Source organism: Magnolia sinica, chromosome 3 (genome assembly GCF_029962835.1).
Source record: "Magnolia sinica isolate HGM2019 chromosome 3, MsV1, whole genome shotgun sequence".
Classification (NCBI taxonomy): domain Eukaryota; kingdom Viridiplantae; phylum Streptophyta; class Magnoliopsida; order Magnoliales; family Magnoliaceae; genus Magnolia; species Magnolia sinica.
The window spans coordinates 7,473,317-7,496,335 of record NC_080575.1 but is presented as its reverse complement, the minus strand read 5'-3'; the positions used below and the strand labels follow the sequence as shown (position 1 = coordinate 7,496,335).

The 23,019-nt window shown below is 39.5% G+C and overlaps 1 long non-coding RNA gene across 1 annotated transcript; it reads left to right on the top strand.

The window, feature by feature from the left end:
- Positions 1 to 15,379: 15,379 nt before the first annotated feature.
- On the top strand, positions 15,380 to 17,005 carry LOC131241413 (uncharacterized). The gene is made up of 4 exons (XR_009169018.1): positions 15,380 to 15,663; positions 15,828 to 16,005; positions 16,112 to 16,240; positions 16,764 to 17,005. It is a non-coding gene; the product is annotated as an uncharacterized LOC131241413 (long non-coding RNA).
- Positions 17,006 to 23,019: the final 6,014 nt, after the last annotated feature.

Sequence of the window (23,019 nt, the reverse complement as noted above, 5' to 3'; positions counted from 1 at the left end):
TATCATGAGTGTATATCAACTATTGTGTTCTCCTAGCCATAAAAACTTTACTGCTTAAGGACTTTACAGGCATCAAAACGACACATATGAGGAAAAAAAAAAAAAGAGGAGAGATGTTCATTCACTCCCATTTCTTAATCTTTCCATCCACTAAGACACTACTTCCGAGGTGGGCCCAACATAACGCCCGGCCCCACATCATGCATAGCCGGGAATCTAACTGTCACATTGTCACAAGAAATCTTGAACTTCATCCAGCCGGAAAGAAACACGATATACTTTGTCCGAGCAAGCAATTCAACTCGGAAATCGACGCCCCGCGTAATAGCCTTTCCCAGACCATGGACTCGGCCACATCCACATCCAAGCTCTTCGAGTGGGCCATGAGGCGGTCTTGGAGAGTCTTATGCCACTGTGATTTCACAGAGAAGGAAGGGATGGAGACCTGTGATAGGAGGTAGGACCCATAGTATATGGATGACTGGACACGGTCAAAGTACATATCTTCGTTCGTCTCATAGTTCTGAATGTAAATCGAGATATTCCAGGCGGCGGTCAATTGCGATGAGAAGATGTTGAAGGGATCGACGGGGGCTGAGGTGATGGTGCATTTCGGTTATGCACATCTTACGTACACGCACTCTTAGGTGTGGGGTCCAAAGTGATGGTTTGATAAATCCACTCCAACCATTCGCTTCTTTGTTGTATATGAGACCATGGGTCCAAGAATGAGATTGATCTAAACTCAAGTGGCCACGCCAAGATCATTTGATAGCTGAGTTTTGTTACGGCCAATCATTCACGCCATCGGGGTCTGTTGTGGGGTTCCCCGAGGGCCATTCGGATGATCAAGGCTATTCACTTGACTGGTCGGGTCTTCTTAAGCCTTGACCCTAAAATTTTAGGGAATCCATTATCTAACTAGGCAGTTATAATGAAGTCTGTTACAAGCGTACATTTTGGTTGTATGAGTTCCTAAGTAAATCAAATTTCGCTCAAGTGGTTGACTTGGTAGCCAGGTAATCTCAGTCCTTAAATGGGCCGTAAAATGTGGATCTAAGATTTTATCCACCACTCCCAAAGAGTCATGTGCCTAAAACTATCATGTGGGCCATATTACATGAACATCTAATTATTAAATCTTGGCCTATTGATTATTCAAACACTCTAGGGATAGTAAAGAATGTTTATGGGTGATATGGGAGTTTAATATGAACCCCCAGATAATCCGATTTGTGTTTTCGAATGATGGGTTGTATGACGGAACATTGTAAACCAAACGAATGGTGGATCTGATGGTTTGGCGGTCCATCTTGAAAATCGATGAATGAATGGTTGGAGATTATTCATAGTAGTACGACTTAGGCTAGACTAAAGGTAAATGTTACACGCTTACAACCGAGTACTAAAAGGTACAGGGTGTCACAATGATGGAGAGATTGGATGTATCGTACACATTATTGTGGGCCCCACATATCATGAGTGTATATCAACTATTGTGTTGTAGTAACCGTAAAAACTTTACAACATAAGGATTTTACAGGCATCTAAACAACACATATGAGAAAAATAAAACAAAGAAAAAGAAAAGAAATGAGGAGAGATGTACATTCACTCCCATTTCTTAATCTTTCCATTAACTAAGACATTACACTTCCGAGGCGGGCCCAACATAACGCCCGGCCCCACATCATGCATAGCCGGGAATCCAACTGTCACATTGTCACAAGAAATATTGAACTTCATCCAGCCGGAAGGAAACTGGATATACTTTGTCAGAGCAAGCAATTCAACTCAGAAATCGACGGCCCCACGTGATAGTCTTTCCCTGACCATGGACTCGGCCACATCCACATGCATCCAAGCTCTTCGAGTGGGCCATGAGGCGGTCTTGAAGAGTCTTATGCCTCTGTGATTCCACAAAGAAGCAAGGGATGGAGACCTGTGATAGGAGGTGGGACCCATAGTAACACGGTCAAAGTACATATCTCCCAACCTGCCATAGTTCTTAATGTAACACGTAATCTAATACAAACACTGCCCATTAAGCAGCCATTAGCAATCAAGAAGAACAATCAGGAAGTATGAAAGCTAGGCCACTTATTTGGTTGATACCTAAGAAAAAATAAAAAATAAAAATATATGAATAGAGAAATGCTAGCAATTGCCTCTCATCATTAATTAAGTTCCATCATTTAAGTTCCATCCAACAATTGGATGAACCATAGGCCAAACATTGCAGTCAGACAACAGTGATACAGTCATGAGTTCTGCAGGGTCAAACACCGACCATCCCCAACCATTCCTTTTTGCAGGCAGCTGATTGAGGGACACTCCAATTCCTTGCTTTCTTGTACATGGCACATCCACATACTGGACCACCAGATCAATGGCCCTGATCATCCCATGAACTGTGAGGAGAGCTGCATCAAATTACAAGCACAAGAAGAAATTATCGGAATTCCAAGAGTCATGTTCCCCAACAATGAAACTAGGAGGCCCTTCTCTCTCTTTTAAGATTTTACCAACACCTGTATATTGGAAAGAAACCTCATTTTTCATAACATGCTCTCTTTAGTCCTTTTCTTCTCATGTAAACAAATCCATGATCCCTATATCTTGGAATGCCAGCATGGAAAGCCTGTTGTAAAACATCAATCCAATATGCAAATAAGGAATATTTTAGCTGAGCCCACTTGAGGATTTATCGATTTTTTCAAAAAGAGTCATAAGGTCCATGACCAACTATGCAAGTTTGATGGAGCTAACTGTGACTCAGAGTCATCCAAACTCACATAAATTTTAAACTTGCTACCCTCAAACCTTGGAAACTTTTTTAGTTGAACATTGACCATTACATATTTTTATGCCACTAATTAGAATATTAAGATTATCCTATTGAGATTTTTTATTTTTTATTATTTTTTATTTTTTATACTACTCTTTGTAGAATGAGACTAAACAGACTAGTCCAGATCATGGAAGCTTGTGCCTACTTGCCAAGCTCAAAACTCAGCACATAGTATTTCCTCGAATCCAGTATAATGTAATGTGCAAGCCCAAGGTTCCTGGCTTCAGCCCAAATTGCTTGGAGGACTTGAAATTCCCATTTGTGGCCCACAACCAGATGGTAAAGGGGATAAAACAAAATTAATTTCACATACAGCCTAAATAAATTAGAATATTATTTCAAGCAATTGATTTTATTGCAATGTCCTTATCTTTTAAGCAAAAAGATATATGTTAGAATCACTGCGTATTCTACCATCTACTAAAAGCATCAAATCTAGGGCGTTTAGCAGTTTTGAATGCATATTTTCCATCTGTATGGATTGCTGGATGATGTGGTGTCTTTCAGTCTTATGCCTATACCACACCTATGCCTTCCTAGGTTCTGTAATGGGAAGATAAATGGGTGCATAATGCCAATGGTATGTAGATTAGGGGACCGAACACTTCTTTATATCAAGACAAGTCATGAGAAAATCCCACCCATCATAGGATTTTCCCAATCCCATGACTCCTAAATCACTTGGAGAGAAGCGTTCACACACATGATAACTGTGTGCACTCAACAATAGTGTGGGTCCCACTTTGATGATCATGCGAACAATCTAATCCAATCATTGCATTGCCTGATGGACATATGCTATGTGTAGCCTATAATTCCGACAATATAAACATAAATGAAAAAGGTGAACTTTAACAGGTATTTTAGTCATTTTATCTGTAGAAAGTTGGACTGGGACAGGTTTTGTCTCAAGAATAGCTCGCTTTGTTGAAGTTATATATATATGTGTGTGTGTGTGTGGGAAAAGGTACTATGCGCTCGACCTCACGATAAGCTCCTGTGAGGTCGAGCTGTGTGGACCCCACCGTGATGCGTGTCGACCATCAACACCGTGCATTTGATGGGTCCCCTTTAAATTATGGGATATCCCAAAAATCAGCCGTATACGGAACTCAGGTGGGCCATACCATATAAAATCATGTAAAGACACCGTTAAAACATATAAAAGCACTTGGTGGGGCCACCTGAAATTTGCATGCGTCTGAAACTTGGTCTGAACCCTCATCCAAGTAGGACACACATGATGGATGGGATGGATTTGCAAACCACATCTCAGTGGGCCCAAAAAATGAATATGAATGTTTTAATGGTGCACGGCCCCTCTCCACTTCTGTATGTGGTGTGGCCCACAAAAGTTACGGATTGACTTGATTTTTGAAAGCTAGGCCCACGATGGAATGATGCATCTGACTGATAGGGTAGATGTTCGAAACACATCACGATGGGGCCCACACAGCTCGACCTCATGTGACGGACTCGTGAGGTTGAGCGCATATACATTTTCCCTCTCTATATATATATATCTCCCGAGGAGAAAATGAAAAGAGTATCAATTAGTCAATCACACAATAGTCTTTATATTAAAAAACAAATCAATACGTAGAAGTCTAACACAACATCCTATCCTAAAATCTATAAAAAAGAAGCAGCAAAAAAATTGCTACAAGAAGTTGGGCATAGAGAGTTCGCCACATAAGTTGGCTCGAATACTCGCTACTCAATGTTTAATAATTAAATTAAGATATTAGCAGTATTTAAAGAGAATTTTTATAACTAAATAAAATAAAATAGCAGTGGCACATACTACTGCTACTTTTCAGGATAAAAAAGAAATATTAGTAGTTTTCACAGTGGAGAAAGGCATTGAATATGTTAAAGGAGGTTTAGCATGTAGGGCAATAGTCGGTGGACCCCACATATCACGGGTGTATATCAACTTAAGGACTTTACAGGCAGTTAAACGAATAAAAGAAAAAGAAAAGAAAGGAGGAGAGATAAACACAGTCCGGTTTCTTAGTCTTTTCATCCACTAAGACACTGCACTTCCGATGTGGGCCCAACATAACGCCCGGCCCCACATCATGCGTAGCCGGGAATTCAACCGTCACATTATCACAGGAAATGTTGAACTTCGTCCAGCCGGAAACATATTTGTTAGACCCCCCATACCGCGAACGATAACGCGTACAACTGATATACTTTGTCCAAGCAAGCAATTCAACTCGGAAATCGACAGCCCCACGTAATAGCCTTTCCCTGACCATGGACTCGGCCACATCCACATCCAAGCTCTTCGAGTGGGCCATGAGGCGGTCTTGGAGAGTCTTATGCCTCTGTGATCCCAGAAAGAAGCAAGGGATGGAGACCTCTGATAAGAGGTAGGACCCATAGTATATGGATGACTGGACACGATCAAAGTACATATCTTCGTTCGTAGATGGGGATATTCCAGGCGGCGGTCAATTGCAACGAGGAGATGTTGAAGGGATCGACGTTGGCTGAGGTGACGGTGTATGAAGACATTTCATTGATTGACGGGGAAAAGGAATCAATTAAAAAGGCAATTCCTAAAATGAATAAGAATGGTAAGAAGAATAATATGACGATTTGGGAGAGGGTGAGGGTGGTTGGAGTGGGGTTCCCGGGCTAGGTTGCGCCTGGGGTACAAAAAGAAGGTTAGGGCAAGATTGAGATTTGGCAGCCATTGTGGTATAACCTACTTAGAAGAGAAGTGAAAATATATTTTTATAACGATACCAGATCCGGTGCGGCCGCGAAATCACTGGACGCGGATTTGGGATATGTTTAAATGGGGCTAACCGTGATGTTTGTTAGAAATCCAATCCGTCCATCTGTTTTTTCAGATCATTTAAAGATGCGTAATTCTAAAATTCAACTGAATCCAAAACACAAACATCACGGTGGACCCCACCTAAGCATCATCGCAGCTTTCTTGCATGAAATCCGCGTCAGTGCCCGTATGAATGCGAGCTTCACGTGGAGGCGGTTTGACTATGGTCGGGATAGTGGTTGGTGCTCTGTGGTCCCCATTATGAAGTATATGTTTTATCTATGCCGTCTATTCATTTTTAAAAATCATTTTAGGGTTCGATACCAAAAAATATATGGATATAAGTCTCAGGTGCACCACACCATATTGAAACAGGAGTGATTGGATGTCCACTATTAAAATCCTCCTAAGGCCTACTTTTTATTTGACATCCAATCTGTTAATTAGGTCATACAGACCCATGTGAACGGAAAACACAGAGATCAACTTTATCCAAAACTTTTATGGCTCCCAAAAAGTTTTTAATGGTTGACGTTGATTCAAAAATGTTTCCTATAATGTGGTCCACTGCAGAAGTTTTGGATTGAGGTAATATTTGTGTTTTTTATCTTCATCAGTTCTTATGAATAATTTGAATGGCAAATAAGCATCACGGTGAGCCCTAAAAAAGTTTCAACGGTGAGAATCATTACAACCGCTGCTTCCTGTGGTGTGGTCCACTTAAGGCTTGAATCTTCCTAAAGTTTGGTCCTATCTCATAAAATGTCAAAGAAAAATGGATGAACGGTATATATAAAACTAATACATCAGGGTGGTCACTCAAAGCTCCTGCCGGTTCACAGCTGAGACCGGCAGGGGTAGGACGTAATCCGCCTCCATAGCGGATTGGCTGGTGTACCACTCATCACCACTTACCTGGCTGATGTGTTGACGTCACAAAGTTTTGTGGGCCCCCATGAGATACGTGTTATATCCAAACTGTCTCTACATTTGGAGAGCTCTTTGCAAGACTTGAGACTAAAAATAAGCCAGATCCAAATATCAAGTGGACCACACTGCAGAAAGGAGAGAGGGAAGCTCAGTATTTGTTTTCCTCTTCATCTAGGTCTGTATGACTTTAGGAAGAGATTGGATGGAAAATAAACGTTATGGTGGGCCCTACAAATATTTTAACGGTGACAATCATTGTCCCACTCATATTTGTTGGGTTGTACATTTGAATGTTGTATATCATTCATTTTTGGGCTAATGCTTTAAAATGATCTTGCCAATTTGATGAACGGTATAGATATAATAAATACATCATTTTGGGGGCCATGTAACTTTGATATCTTTTCAACCGTTCTTACGATCAGGGGTATATTATTGAAATTCGACGCCCACAATGGGCGCATGCTCAAAACAAATCCGCGCCCATCCAAAACCCCATTCCTCTCTCCGTTCCCTAAAGGGCTGTTTGGATGCCTGTAAGTTCTTTTAAGTTGTAAGTGACTTACAGGTGAAAGTTACATACAGGTAACCTGTTTGGATGTAAGTTGTAAGTCACATACAGGTAAGTTACTTTTTCTGTTTGGATAACCTATAAGTTACTTACAGGTAGAAAGCTGTATATTCACATCGAGCATATCTTAGATTGGGGAATCGTTCTAAAATGTTATAATCATATAAAAAAACATGGGATCAAATATGTTATTTTGTTAAGCCCATCAAGATGAATATTTGAGATATTTATTAAGCTAAAACAATCATCAAGTGGGCTATAAAAGTGGGCCCACGAATTCAAAAAATCTATAATATGGAGTAATAACTCAATTTAAACATTGAGAATAAACTTAAAAACATTAATAGAAAATCTAGTAATTAAATTACTTGCATTCCAACTGTGCAATCTGATGTAATTTCCAAGGGCCAGCGCATCATCAATCCCACTCTATCATCAAAGTTTTTCTCATTGTCTAATGAGGAGTTTCATGCTCAAGATCTAAGAGATTCACAAACACTAATGTAGATCGTTAAATTACTTGCATTCTAACTGTGCAATCTAAGAGATTCACCAACACTGCGAGTACATCACAGGATCACCAACCACAGGCCACAGTGCGACCAACCAGATAAACGATCTACAAAATCACCAACCATAGGCCATAGTCCCTGACGGTTTCATGGGATGCTGCATCACATGGTCCGTTCAGATTAGAGGCCCATGACACGTGTGAAAAAATACACAGGTGCGTATAAGTGACTGTTTAGATACTAGCGTGCTTTATAGAGTAACGTCAAACCACTCCCGTTTTCAAAGGGTAGATGAAACCCTACCGTTTTAGGAGGAGAAGAGACGGAAGGCAGTAATTGTAGTGAGAGATTGCAGAGACGGAGAGAGATTTGGTGGGTTGGTGCGTTTCTACCTCTTCCCCTCTTTTTAAAAATCTGACCGTTGAGCCTGTAAGTGACCTACAAGGAAGTGACTTCCCACCCCCATCCCTCTGCAGTTTTTTGGTAGATTTGCCTGTAAGTGACTTACAGGTTGTAAGTTACTTACAGGTGATTTTTCTCCCACAAATGCTACTTGTAAGTGACTTCCCTGTAAGTAACTTCCCACTTACCCAACTTACAGGCATCCAAACAGGCCCTAACCCTCTCTCTCTCTCTCTACCGATCTCTGCTCCCGATTCTCCTTTTTCCCTTCCTCACCTGCTCCATCTCTCTCATTCTCATCTCCCTCTCTCCAAGGCATCTCCACCATCTCATTCTCCTCCCTCTCTCTCCAATGAAGCCGTGAAGCTGCTCCCCAAATCACAGTCCTTGCCCTTGTCAAAATCGCAGCCCCTGTTCAAATCGCCTACCCAAATCGTAATCCCAACTCGATCTCACTGCCGCTGCCATAGAGGATAAACCCCCCTCAAATCTGCCTACCCCTGCCGCTACTTCCAGCGCCATTTCTCTATTGCTGAAGAAGTTAAAGAATCCATAGACATGTATTTGATTTTTTTTCCCTTCCTTTGTTTCTATGGTTAGTGTTTTATATGTTTTCCCTTTTTGAAGGATGGAATCCGTGTACCAGAGATGGTTACATAGATACTCAAATAAACCCCACCCAAATCTGCCTACCCTTCCCTTTTTTCTTTGCTTTACAGGTATGCTTAGATTAATGCAATAGAGAAGAAATCCCTTGTTGACGATATGAAATAGCTCACATATTTGGTTTTGTACTCCCTGAAAACCCTCTTCAAGCTTACATTCGTAAATGCCATTGAACATGCCATATCATGAGTTAATCTATATCTCTTAACAAAGTTACCTCAACATCATGAATACTAAAAATTCCAAAACCACTAACATTGTCATAAAGACACCTTCGTTGGGTGTGGAGTGTCCTGTGTTTTGGGCCAGAAACTATTACCTGAAAGGGTCAAGATACTGTTGATTTTGTTTTCTATTGGAGAAGAGGAATAGTTGGTCAGTGTTCTATCTCTGGTTGTTGTGTTATGATTGTTTAAGATTCTATTAGAATTTTACTAGATTCTTTAGTCTTTATGTACTTATAGTTACTCATTGGTTTTGAACATTTCATCTAAGCACTCAAGTTCATTACAGCTATTCTGTTAGGTACTTTGGTTTATACATCAATTGCATTAACAATGATAATTCATTCATTGCACCATCCTTAACTTTTTGAGGTATTATAGAATGCTTGGACCAAAAGGTTGTACAGTCTCATTTGGGCTTTCAGTCTTTAGACTCTGTATGAGTAGGGTCAAGTGGGACCCAGATCCAGTGATCCAACGAGTTGATATTTTGGCCCCACCATGTAGTGGTCCATGAACCAAAAATTCCCTCAGATAGGAGTCCTTACCCTTAGAAAGCAGTCAACAAATAGAGTCAATGGTTCACATTCAACAGAGAAAAAGGCCAAATATTATACAGCCCAAGTGCAACCCTTTCCAGCTAGCAATGCTTGCTTGGTGCCTTTAAGGATAAGGGCATAGCTGGTCTGTTGTGAGCAGCTATAGCTGTCATGTCTTATGTTAGGGGGCCTTCTAGACAAGTAGCTAATGAGTCGAGAGCAGTCAACCTGGAGAGTTTTGGTGCATGGGCTATCTAGCGTGAGGCCTGTCATATCATCGGCTGACCATTAAACCATGAGCCCCACTTGTACAAACTAAAAACCCGAAACGTAGGTACCACACAACCTATCGAGTTATGGCCTGAGGATTGTATAATACCTTTTTCTTTGCTTTTGCAACATTCAACATAACATCCATGTGGGAATTGGATTTTCATGTTTAATGAAAAGACACATACCTGAAGGGTAAGCATTGCAACTTTATCGGGTAAGCTGTAGGAGGGCTCCATTGCTGAGAAATTTGTTACATGAGAACTTGTCTAGTTATCTCCATCCTACAAAATGGGAACCAATCACTAAAGTTTAGCATGTGCATATGCCACGACTAACAAAACAATATTTTGGGAAGGGATTGCAATTCATTATGGATTCTGTTTTCCAACTTCTCCTCCCAAATGAATATTTTGAATGTTTCAAGTCCAACCTCAAACATTCCCAATATCAGTTTGGGCAGAAAAGAATCCTGCCCACCCAAAGAACTCCTGATCTCCAAACACAGCTTTAGCAAATCCATAACTAGTAACACTTGAAACAAGTCAACTTTTCTCTCACCTGTTGTGTGAATGCTAGAAGAAGTGGAGAATATATCTCTTGGCCAACCGTCCGGCGCCATTTCGCACCCTCACCCAGAGGGTCAATTCTAAGATAGAATTTTCCTTGAACCTTTCGAAACATTACCAACACCGTCAAAATTAAAATTGCTTCTGCTTTTTTTTTTTTTAGGCGCAGAAACACATTTTTTCCCCTTCCACATAATGACAATCAGGAATTGGTATGACACATACATCCACAAGTAGAAACAGTTAAGAGGGGATTCCCACCCTTGATTTTCATAGAGGGCCCACCATTTTGTGTATGTCATCCCATCTATTGATATGAAACACCTGCCCCAGATGATGGCACACAAAAAAATAAATAAATGATAAAATCAAGCCAATCTGAAACTTGGGTGGACCTCAGCACAAATCAGTGGTAGGCCCCCACTCTATATACATACACGTGTTTCACCATACCTACACCTTTTACACCAGGGGGTTGAATTTCTTCTTATGTTTATATTACCATAACAAAACTCACTGGATCCCAAACATCACAAGAAATTATTTTCACAATAAAAATACCATGGAATATAAGCATCATAGTGGGTCTCAAAAAGATTTCAATGGTAGTCATTCAGTCTCCATTGTTCCTTCAATATGGCCCACTTAAGCTTTGGATCCCCCTCAATTTTAGGCCCACCTCCTAACATGATATGGTAAAATAGATGGATCGGGTGGATTTCTAAGAAACATCATGGCGGGCCCTTGGCATGTAGAGTTGGGTTCATCCCCCAATCACATTAGCAAAGTCAGGTACCACCATTTTCAACCAAGCGGCAGCAGTGGACCCACTTTGATGTGTATTGTATATTCATGCCGTCCATACATTTTTCCAGCTCATTTTATGGCATGAACCAAAAATGAAGTAGATCCAAATCTCAGGTGGACCACACTATAGGAAACATGGTGTTTGAACGCATGCCATTAAATACTTCTTGAGGGTCACAAAAACTTTGGATCAATGATTGCAAACTCCTTAATACACTATATTTGGTAGATAATATCTGTCTGGGTTCAATCATCTGATAGCACTTCCTTCATTTCCAACTTTGAGGAGGATGGTGCATGTGGCTAATTTCCAACTATAATTTTTGGTAAGGTTCAGGTTGAAAATGGACCCCTTGGTTAATCGGGATCCGGTTGTAATGAATAGGGAGTGGATGGCACTAAATTTCCCAGACCCACGTTTTATTTCTGGAATAAGAAGTTTTTCAAAGTTTGCATAAGGAAACCTTCCTAGTAAAGAAACCGTTCCTTGTCCATGCACCACTTGCAGATGTGCACGTTTTCTGGATTCTTATGATGATTTGGAAATACATCTAATGAAAAATGGATTCGACCCAAGCTATAGGGTTTGAAACATGCATGGGGAGCATGTATCACCTAAGTGTGCTGGACGTGAATCAAGTTCCCAACAATACTATAGTGTCCCGAACTTACATGAGGTTTACAATGCGATCGTTCAAGAACTTGGTGGTAATAACCTAGATGAAGCTGTACGGGATGGGCCGAATGTGACCCCTGTAGTCGAAGGCGTCTTTGGAGAAAATGAAACTAATGAGTTTGAAGTAAATCTATGAGACGCAATGACTAAGCTATACCCTGGGGCCAAGATTTCACCATGCTGACTTTCATTGTACAACTTTTCAAATTAAAGGTGAATCATGGACAGAGTGAAAAAAGCTTTACAGAGCTCCTTCAACTACTAAAGAAAGTGTTACCTTTTGGTAACAAGGACCCAACTAATACCTACCACGCGAAGAAGATCATTATAAAGTTGGGTCTTGATTATGTGAAAATCCATGCTTGTCCAAATGACTGCATCTTATACTAGAGAGAGAACGAGATGATAGGAAAAAAGTCCTAGAGACGAATGAATACACACAACCGAATGTGGACTGTTCCGATCACAGAGACTTTGTATCGCATGTCGGGTGTCCTCACCCGTTCTCATATCCCGATCATATACACGGACTTTCATCAGGTGCCTCGTGAACACATTCATATGGTCACAAAAAAATTATCACAGTTTTATGAGTTTGAGGGTCAATGTTGGGATGCAAGTCTTAATTACATTACACAACGCATCAATGAAGCGTGGAGGAATTACAAGAAAAGGTTGACTGTAAAATATATTTAAAATAAGGATCCTATTGCCCCCCCCCCCCCAGCTCATTTTATGGCATGAACCCAAAAATGAAGAAAACATTGGTTAATATAAAGGCCTGGGTGGATATGCAGAAAGAGGGATGGTATACTCAAAATCTCTCATCACCACCAACCGCTAGATCTACTCAGGCATCGTTGGTATGCAAGTATAATTTTTTTACTGTATTGAGCTTACAATTATATTATAAACAATAACAATACCAATGTCATTTTATGTGTAAATGTAGCCGGATATTATATATATCGGTTAGAAATGTGACTTGCTTGGTTTTGGAAAACGTGGTGTAGTTGCTCGTGGTCAAGTACACGAAGTTAATCCAAATGCAATTGTCCATTGCGAACCATTGGAGGATGGAGCTTTTGTTGTTGTCCTGATTGAGGTTATACAACCTGGCGCTCCTTTGTGGAAAGAAGATGGTTCGCATTTACACTTGGAAAGGCCGGTCTGGGATCATTTGGGCAATGAGGGAAGGAGTCTTTGACAATTCAATAATTTGAACAAATTTGGTACTCTATAATTGAACGCGTAGTGTGCATTTTTTTATTTTTTGTTACTTTATATGATGTTTGGCTTGTTTGTTTCTTAATTTTGAATTAATTTAGCACTCTATAATTCAACATAGTTATAGTCTGCATGTTCTTTCTAGTTACACTAGATGTTTTTTTTTTAAAAAAAAATATTGAATGAATTTTGTACTCTATATTTGAACTTATTTATGGTCTTAGGCTCCATTTGGTCATCACATTAGTATTTATGAATACATTTTATTTTTTTCAAACCAAACGGAGCCTAAGTCCTTTTTTAACTCCGCCAATGCAACTCCTTGCATTGCCGATCCCAAGCCTAAGTAAATGAGGAGGGAGAAGGGCTTTAGAATAAGATTGTTAACTATGGAGGAGATCTTGAAAGTGCAGTATCTCTGATTTTATGGTTTTACTTGTACATTCCAGTTTTGATTGCTCAAGCATGACGGTTATGCCCGTTCTTTCAGGCGGATGTTGCATGTGGGAGGATTGGAGCTGCTAGTGGAATCTGGTTTTCTGCGACTAGATGTTCTGTTGTCATGACAAATGGTTCTTTCACACAATGAAACAATTCTTCCATAGTTTTGGTTTCACACATGTAGTTTTGAAACTTTGCAACAATCACATTTTTCTTTAATTGCATTTTTCAGATTCAAGCATATTTTGTTGTCATACATGCAGAACAATTCTTCTATGTTTGGGTGCATGGCGATTGGATCTGAAAATTTGAAATTTGAGATTTTCATTCATTTATTTCATGGCTTTCGGTGAGATCTTCTTTAATTGTTAATTTATTTAATTTGAATGGAAGAATGATTGATTATTCAATGCAAACTCAATTTATGGATCTCAATGCAGATGTCTTATGGATCTCAATTTATAAACATAAGTTTCTCCTTCCACCACCCATGCAACATATCTACATAAGTTTCTCCTTACAATATGGCATCTCCAAGCATATTTCTAGACTCTTTATAAAAGAATTTAGAAACAGTCCTAAGACGAACTCTAAAGCTCATTGTAAAATGCAAGCCATTGATTGTATCTAATTGTGGTGCTTAAAGTCTAACTTCCTAAACAAAACATGCTAACTCTAGTTTCCTTGACTCTTTCATCCAAGCTAACTTGCTCATTGGGCTAACTGACCTAAATTAGAAAACTCTATGGAAATTCCAAGCAATTTACAAACTTCAAAGATAACTCAAAACTCATTGCAAAGACCCCACATCTGACCAAAGGGGCTAGTCGTAGGCAACCTGATGGTTACGAGTGTTGTTTACCATGGAAATGTTAAAAGGTTGAGAGTCAAACATTGAGAGTGATTTCTCATTACTGTGGAAATCTATATTTAACAGGTTTTCTGGGAAATGGTTTTACTTGTTTTATGATGAAAAGCTAGGAAAACAAGATCCATTTCTCCCTTTTCTTGGTTTCTCAAACAGTAGAAACTGTTACATCAGGGGAATTCTCATCCTTTCCCATTCTTTTTATTGGGTTCTCTCTCTAAACAAACAGGAATAATAGCAAGGAGAAAATGTATCTTAGAAAATGTGTTTGGGCCTGTTTGGAAAATGTATCCAGCTTGATCCCGTTGGTCTTCTAACTCTCGAGTTTGATGATGGTGAAGTTTTTCAGTGGAGCAAGGTATGAAAATCATGAATGAAAATAGTATTATAGTAACATTTGTTTCCTCATAGGGTTCAAGTTGAAATGTGTATTTCTTTTTTATTTTTTCCTTTAGGTCACAACTTCCATTTACAACCTTATTCTGGGAAAGCTCTACTGCGATCACTATGGTACCATGCGAATAGAAGGAAGTTCTGAATATTCGTGTAAGCTAAAATTCAAGGAGCAGTCAATCATAGACCGAAATCCTCACCAGGTGATTAATTCATTACCTCATCGCTCTATAACGCTGACAAGTATATCAGTATTTCACTTACTCTGTTCTCTTTCAAACCAATTGAATCTTGAGTTTAGCTCATTATCATAATTGCAGTGATATTATACATGGTGGCAGTATTTTTTAATTACCTGATCATTTCAAATTTTGATTCTTTTGTGTGGAATGATGAATAAATTGTATCATACAGCTCTCCTGACTTCAGCGGGTTTGTCTTCTATTGTTGAAGTTCATCATAGCTTGTAAATATATTCTGGTGGTGTTAATTGGATTATAATATGATAAATGTCCTAGATTCACTAATTTGCTAGTTTTCTTTCATCATGGAAACAGAACCCTAAGGAGTCGAAGTAAAGCTGCAGTAAGTGCAGTTTGCTCATTTGTGAAAGCTTGGGAGCTGCAGCTGTGTCACACCAGATAACGTATCTATATAGATGGCTAGGGGTCCAGCCATGATTTAATTCGGAAAATTCAATCAAGTACTTGACTGAGTACGGAATTGATGGTACTTGGGGCCCTCATCAAGCCCTTATATAATTTTGATTTTTTAACCATGTTATTAGTTGCATTGATGCTGGTTTTTGTTTGTGATACGTGAAGATACGCCTGAATAAAGTTTCAGAGTTGATACACAGTTCTACCAAACACCAAAACTTGGACAGTGCAGGCGTTTTTGTTCACTTTCAGGAGATAATCGATATGGTGAGACCATTCCTTTAGTGTCAATTTCATTCCTCTTCGAGTTTTTATTAATTCGTTAAGAAAAAGGAAAAGAAAAGAAAATGGTCATACATGATGCACTTCTTTCACTGTCTTTTTTTTCCCCAATGGTCATTCCAATTTATGAATGCCATGATCATTTGTAGGATGATAGAACATATGAAGCTGTTGCAGGAAGTGACTTTGTCATTACTAGAGTTGCATTTCGAGACAACTCTTCAAAGTACTACATAAATGACCATGGAAGTAATTTTACAGAGGTCACTAAGAAATTGAAAGGAAAAGGAGTAGACTTGGACAACAATCGGTTTTTTTATTCTTCAGGTAGGTGATGGGCTGATGGCTTAAAAAGGTCTATTTACTTGCAAAAAAATTATCATACTGTCAAAATCTATCTTCTCTTTCAATTTCTTTATCATTAAAATTTCAGGTGAAGTCAAGTAAATTTCTCTAATGAAGCCAAAGGCTCAAGTCCTCACGATGAAGGGTTTCTTGAGTATCTTGAGGATATCATTGGAACTAACCAATACGTTGAAAAGATCGAAGAATCCAATAAGGAGTAAGTTCTATTCTCCCGTTTCTTATGGTGTGAAATATAGTTATGTCTTCGCATTCAAATACGCACATCAATTTGTTGCCTGCTGGTCACATGTAGGACTGTCAATGAGTCAGGCCCAGGCCAAGCAAAAATAAATTTTTAATAGGACCATCCTGACGGCTCGACCCTACCAGTTTAGAGTCCAGGCTGAAGCCAGCCCTAGGTCCGGCCCATTGACAACCCTAGTCATATGCTCAGTGTTTTTAAAATAATGATTCAAATTCTATTGATTTCAAAATGAGCAGCAATTCAAACCTCAGGGTGGGATTCAATAACACTTAAAAACACTATTCAACGGTGTTAGGTGCATTTTTAGTCCGAAAATTTATTTCATAGCATGTTTGGATGATGTCTTTTTTGAAAATTTGTTTATGGGAACGCTGTTTGGAGCATTAATTCAGTTTACATAAGGGAATTCTATGTTTTCCTTGCATTTAGTTTTCTTCCTTCTTCAATTGACTGATTCTTTGTTTTTATGTTGTAGAGTCCTTTAATGATGGTTCGCCCTCGAATAATTACAGAAGACGCACAGGAGAAGTTATCGGTATAGCTGTCGGATGTGCAGGTGGACTACTGATACTCGCATCCATTTTCTATCCATGGTGGATGAAGGATGCACCTGACCATATGCGAGTGCACACAGACTCACTGAGATTTGTATTTTCAGCATTATTGTAATTGTAATTGTAATCAATTGAATGAAGGATTGTAATTGAATGAATGAATGATCATAATTTTTTTTAAAATGTAAGAAATAGCTACGGATAATGACCGTATCTGGTAATCTCACAACCGTAGCTGTTATTAAATTTGGCATATTGTTACGGATCCAGCAATACTTTTAGGGCGTGTTTGGGTAGTGGGATTAGAAGGGATTAGGTGGGATGGGATTCATCTGGTCTGTGCCAATTCCACTCCATGTTTGGGAAGAATGGAATTAGGTGGGAATTAGATTAGATGGAATTGCATTGGGTCCCGTGCAAATTTCACTCAATGTTAGCAAGTTGTGTAGGTCCCACCATGATGTGTGAGCTATATCCACACCGTCCACCCATTTTTCGAGATTATTTTAGAGCATGGGCCAAAAAATCAAGTAAATCTAAAGCTCAAGTGGACCCGACCATAGAAAGCAACGGGGATTGAATACTTACCGTTGAAAACTTCTTTGGGGCCACATAAGTTTTGGATCTACCTCATTTTTAGGCTCATGCCATAAAATGAGGTTACAAAATAAATGAACGGTTTAGATATAACACGTGTGTTATTCTCAGTAATTTCAAATGATGGTGGGTATATCCATTCAATGTACCATGGTATTACCAGCAAAGCATGGAATTAATCTCATCCCATGGTAACAGGGGACAATCCCTGCCATGGGTAATAATTATGTTTTTTGAATCCCATCCCACCTAATCCCTTCTAATCCCACTGCCCAAACACGCCCTTAGCTACAAATACTTAGGGTTGTACATGAGTCAAGCTAGCTCGAAAAGCTCGCTTGACTTGGCTCGACTCAGCTCGGATTGACTCGGCTTGAAAGGTTGACTCAAGGCGAGTCAAGCTTATTTACTAAAGCTCAAGTTGAGTTCAAGCCAAGTTCGACCATGATGTATTTCAACTCGACTCTGCTCGAGTAATATATTTTAATAATATATATTAATATTAAATATAATTATATATATATATAAGTTTTTTTTTTAAAAAAAAAAGAAGTTAAAAGTTTTTACTAAAAAATCCTACCTGACCCTACCCGTCCCCATTCCCTCTTTTTCTTTCCCTTACCCTACCGAGGTAAACTCGACTTGACTCGAACCACTAGCCTGACTTGAACTAAGCTTTGGCAAACAGGCCAAGCTTCAATGTTGAGCTCGAGTATAACATGGGTGAGTCAAGCTGAGCTTGGCCCACCTCGACTCGACTCGACTCGGCTTGATGTACGGCCCTACAAATACTATCCGCAGCTGTTTATCTTTTTCGCTACAGAAATCATTGCTACGGATTGTATCTGTAGCTCTTGATATCTTAATCCGTAGGTTTGACCTTTGTTCGGACTGCGGTCCTTCTACAGATTAAAACCGTAGCCGTATGAATTTAGCTACGGATTTTATCCGTAGCCTTTTCCCAAATTTCTGGTGTAAACTTTTATGGAGGATGCCTTTTCTTAGGTTTGAGACATGTCCTACCATTTCTTTACTTAGTTCTTATTGAGATTAATGCCCCTAAAATTGATTTATCATATTTTATTATGCCTTTCTGACGTAGAGCGGGCCGCGGAAACTTTCATGTCCAAGATGGATCAGAGAAGGCCCGATCAGAGGCAGAAGTCATCAAGACTGTCAGAACCTTAAAACAGGAATATTTCGCAAACCGGAATGAGTTACTCAACGCACCATATATGATTTTGGGGTAGGATAAGCTACTTTAGCCAACCAACCCAGCTATGCCGGCTTACCCACGCCGAATTTGCGAGATTCCATCCTATTGACGGTGAAATTCAACGTTTAGTTCCGTTTTTATTATAAATAGCAAGTTTTAGTTTGATTATAACTCTTCATCCGTTGGGATTTAGGAGTTGTGTTCAACATGAAAAGTGCTTAGAATAATTAGGAGAATAACATGGTTAGGCCACATACGAAACTTACTATAAATAGTAAATTTACTATTTATAGTAGGATGTGAATTTCTAGGAGTTTTAGTTTTAGTTTGCTTCTGATTTCTTTCTTATTGCATGGTATCCCTATTTAAAGGGTTGTGAACTCATTTATTTGATTAATGAATCAATCAAGAAGTTTCTTTTCATATATCTTAAAATTATTTATATTTCTTTCCTCATGGATTCGAGAAGTCTCTGTGATGAGTCCAGAGAATCACCGTGGATTCGGAATAGTTATCCTCGAGGAAGACGGTGATCGACCTCATCACGTTCATCCCTGCGTTAATTGGTATTAAAGCGGGGACTCCCCTCGTGCCGATGACAAATAACAAAAGTATGAACCAAAATTCTATGGACAGTGATCCAGGGATTCGTTATCTTTCGGAAAGAATGGAAGCTTTCCATTGGGAGAGTCAGTTAACCATGCAAGGGTTGCAGGCAATCCTCAACTATATTGCGGATGTGCTAATTCCACCCCGAGTCCTAGGTGATGCTCAACCACCCGTAGTTGCTGTACGACACAACCCAGATTTTTGTAAAGCACTACTAGTGGTGAATCGTAGGACTATACCAGATAATGCGAGTTCTAGCGACGAGGACCTTAATGAAGGTTTTGTCTAACGACCAATCCATGGACGCGATCGTCTAGATCGTGTTGAAAGAGACTATCGAGGTAAGGCCGAACTTTCTAGTTTTAATGGTTTATTATATATAAAAGATTTCCTCGATTGGCTAGTCGAAGTAGAAAGATATTTTGATTATATAAATATGTCAGATCATAAAAGGGTAAAATTAGTAGCGTTTAAATTAAAATCTAGTGCTTCTGCGTGGTGGGAGCAATTACAACTCTCACGTGCTCGACAGAACAAAGCACCCATTTCATTATGGCTACGTATAAGACGCCTTCTTCAATCACGATTCCTCCCTGGAGATTACGAGCAGGTATTATTCCAGAAATACCAAAATTGCTAACAGGGAAATTGAATCGTCACAGGTTATATCAAAGAATTCCAGCGATTGGCAACACGAAACAATCTGTCAAAAACGGAATCACAGAAGGTGGCACGATTTATAGGTGGGTTATGATCGACGATTCAAGATCAAGTTCAAATGTACTCAGTTGAGATCGTGGATGAAGTAGTTTTAATGGTTTATTATATATAAAACATTTCCTCGATTGGCTAGTCGAAGTAGAAAGATATTTTAATTATATAGACGTGTCAGATCATAAAAGGGTGAAATTAGTAGCGTTTAAATTAAAATCTAGTGCTTCTGCGTGGTGGGAGCAATTACAACTCTCACGTGCTCAACAGAACAAAGCACCCATTTCATTATGGCCACGTATAAGACGCCTTCTTCAATCACGATTCCTCCCTGGAGATTACGAGCAGGTATTATTCCAGAAATACCAAAATTGCTGACAGGGAAATCGAACCGTCACAGGTTATATCAAAGAATTCCAGCGATTGGTAACACGAAACAATCTGTCAGAAACGGAATCACAGAAGGTGGCACGATTTATAGGTGGGTTATGATCGACGATTCAGGATCAAGTTCAGATGTACTCAGTTGAGATCGAGGATGAAGTAGTTCAGTTGACAGGTAGGGCAGAAACATAGCTTGCAAGAGTTCATATTCAACCTTACCCTTCAACTCGGCCCCCCATGATGGGTCACACTTAAGATTCAAAACTGATATGAGGAAAAGAACCAGTAGGAGGACATTCTCAACCTTCTGCAGCCAATGGGAGCGACCCATCTAGGCTTCAATGCCCCGCAACCCACTTGACTATTAATAAAGGGGGCACTGAAGGTGAGGCCACAGAAGAAGACCCTTGCGTTGATGAACATGAGCAAGCCACTGAGGAATGAGCATATGACAATGAGTTAACGGTTCAGGATCATGGTGAATCTCTAGTCGTCAGGCGATTAACGTAAACCCCACGGAAAAAATTATATCCACAACGACATAATATATTCCGTACGCGGTGCACCGTCAACGGAAAGGTTTGTGATGTGATCATAGATAGTGGTAGTAGCAAGAATATCGTCTCCAGAGTGATGGTGGACAAGTTACAGCTACCAACGACAAACATCTTTCCCCATACTTGGTTGAATAAAAAAGGTGAACGAGACCAAGGTAATTGAACAATGCACTGTCTCGTTTTCAATTGGAAAAATTTATAAAGATCAAATACTTTGTGACGTAGTCGACATGGAACTATGCCATATTTTAGTCGGTCGACCATGACAATCAGACCGTGAGGCGACTCACATGGGACGAGATAATGTTTACGTCTTCGTCAAGGATAATCGAAAAATCATCCTTGCCCCTATGGTACCAGAGAACCACCCTGAAGCCTCTAAAGTGAAGCGAAGTTCCCTCTTGACCATTCGGGATTTCATGGAGGAATCCAAGGAAACAAGCGAGGTATACGCCGTAGTGGTAAAGGGTGAGGAATCGAAACCCTTAGACATTCCTCCAATTTTAAGGCCTTTCCTGAATGAATTTAAAAAAATCTGACCCAAAGATTTACTCAATGGATTGCCCCCCATGAGAGACATCCAACATCACATAGGCCTTGTCCCTTGGGCTAGCTTGCCCAATTGCCCTCACTGTCAGGTAAGTCAGAAAAAATGTCAGGTCTTAAAGGCAGGAGCGAAGGATCTAATCGATACTAGTAAAGTGAGGGAAAGCATGAGTACATGTATTATGTCGGCTCAAGAGCCTAATGTCAAGTACAATAAAATGGTTAATAAACATTGGCGTCAGAAGTTATTGCAGAATCATAAACCAAGTTCCTTGAGTAACTCGAGGACGAGCTTTTTTCAAGTTGAGGGGTCTAATGTAGGACGTGTCACAGATACATTCCTAGCATGGTTGGACTAGAAGAAGGTGGACTGTAAATTGATTATAACTTTTGATATGGGTATCATTACGGTGCACCAGACCAAGTATCATGAACCAAAGCAACACGAGAACTCGAGGACGAGTTCTTTTAAAGTAGAGGGGACTGATGTAGAGCGGGCCGCGGACACTTTCATATCCAAGATGGATCAGAGAAGGCCCGATCAGAGGCAAAAGTTGTTAAGACCCTTAGAACCTTAAAACAGGCATATTTCGCAAACCGGAATGAGTTCCTCGACACACCATATGTGATTTTGGGGTAGGACGAGCTACTTTAGCCAACTAACCCGACTATGCCGGGTTCGGGTTGCCCACGCCGAATTTGCAAGATTCCATCCTATTGACGGTGAAATTCCATATTTAGTTACGTTTTTACTATAAATAGTAAGTTTTTGTTTGATTACAACTCTTCATCCATTGGGCTTTAGGAGTTGTGCTCAACGTGAAAAGTGCTTAGAATAATTAGGAGAATAATGTGGTTAAGCCACACATGAAACTTACTATAAACAGTAAATTTACTATTCATAGTAAGCTACGAATTTCTAGGAGTTTTAGTTTTAGTTTGCTTTTGATTTCTTCCCTATTGCTTGGTATCCCTATTTAAAGGGTTGTGAAATCGTTTATTTGATTAATGAATCAATCAAAAAGTTTCTTTTCATATATCTTAAAATTAGTTCTATTTCTTTCCTCGTGGATTCGAGAAGTATCTGTGAGGAGTCCAGAGCAGCTCCGTGAATTCGGAGTAGTTATCCTTGAGGAAGACGGTGATCGACATCATCACGTTCATCCCTACGTCACTTTCTTTTAATAAAAGATGTTTGAGATCCTATCTTGATCTCTGTAAGTTTATTTGCTGATTTGGTGTTTACGGATCTTGAAATGTGGTTTAGTTTACCCATATTTATTGATTGGAATATCATTTGGTAAAAAATGGTCCATTTGAAGAAGAGCACAGCCTGTAGTACAACACAGACAAATTTACTTGTATAAACAGCTAGACCAGAATAATGCGGTCTAATTTTTATTTTTATTTTTTAAAAAAATTTTGTGTATTTTCATGCAATAAGCATTATATTATATTTTTGTTTCTTTTGCAGTCACAGCGCTAAAAGATCTTTTTGGTGCCCTGAACTTTGTTTTTGGATGATCCAATAGGCCCAATCTTTATTGGGTTTTCCAA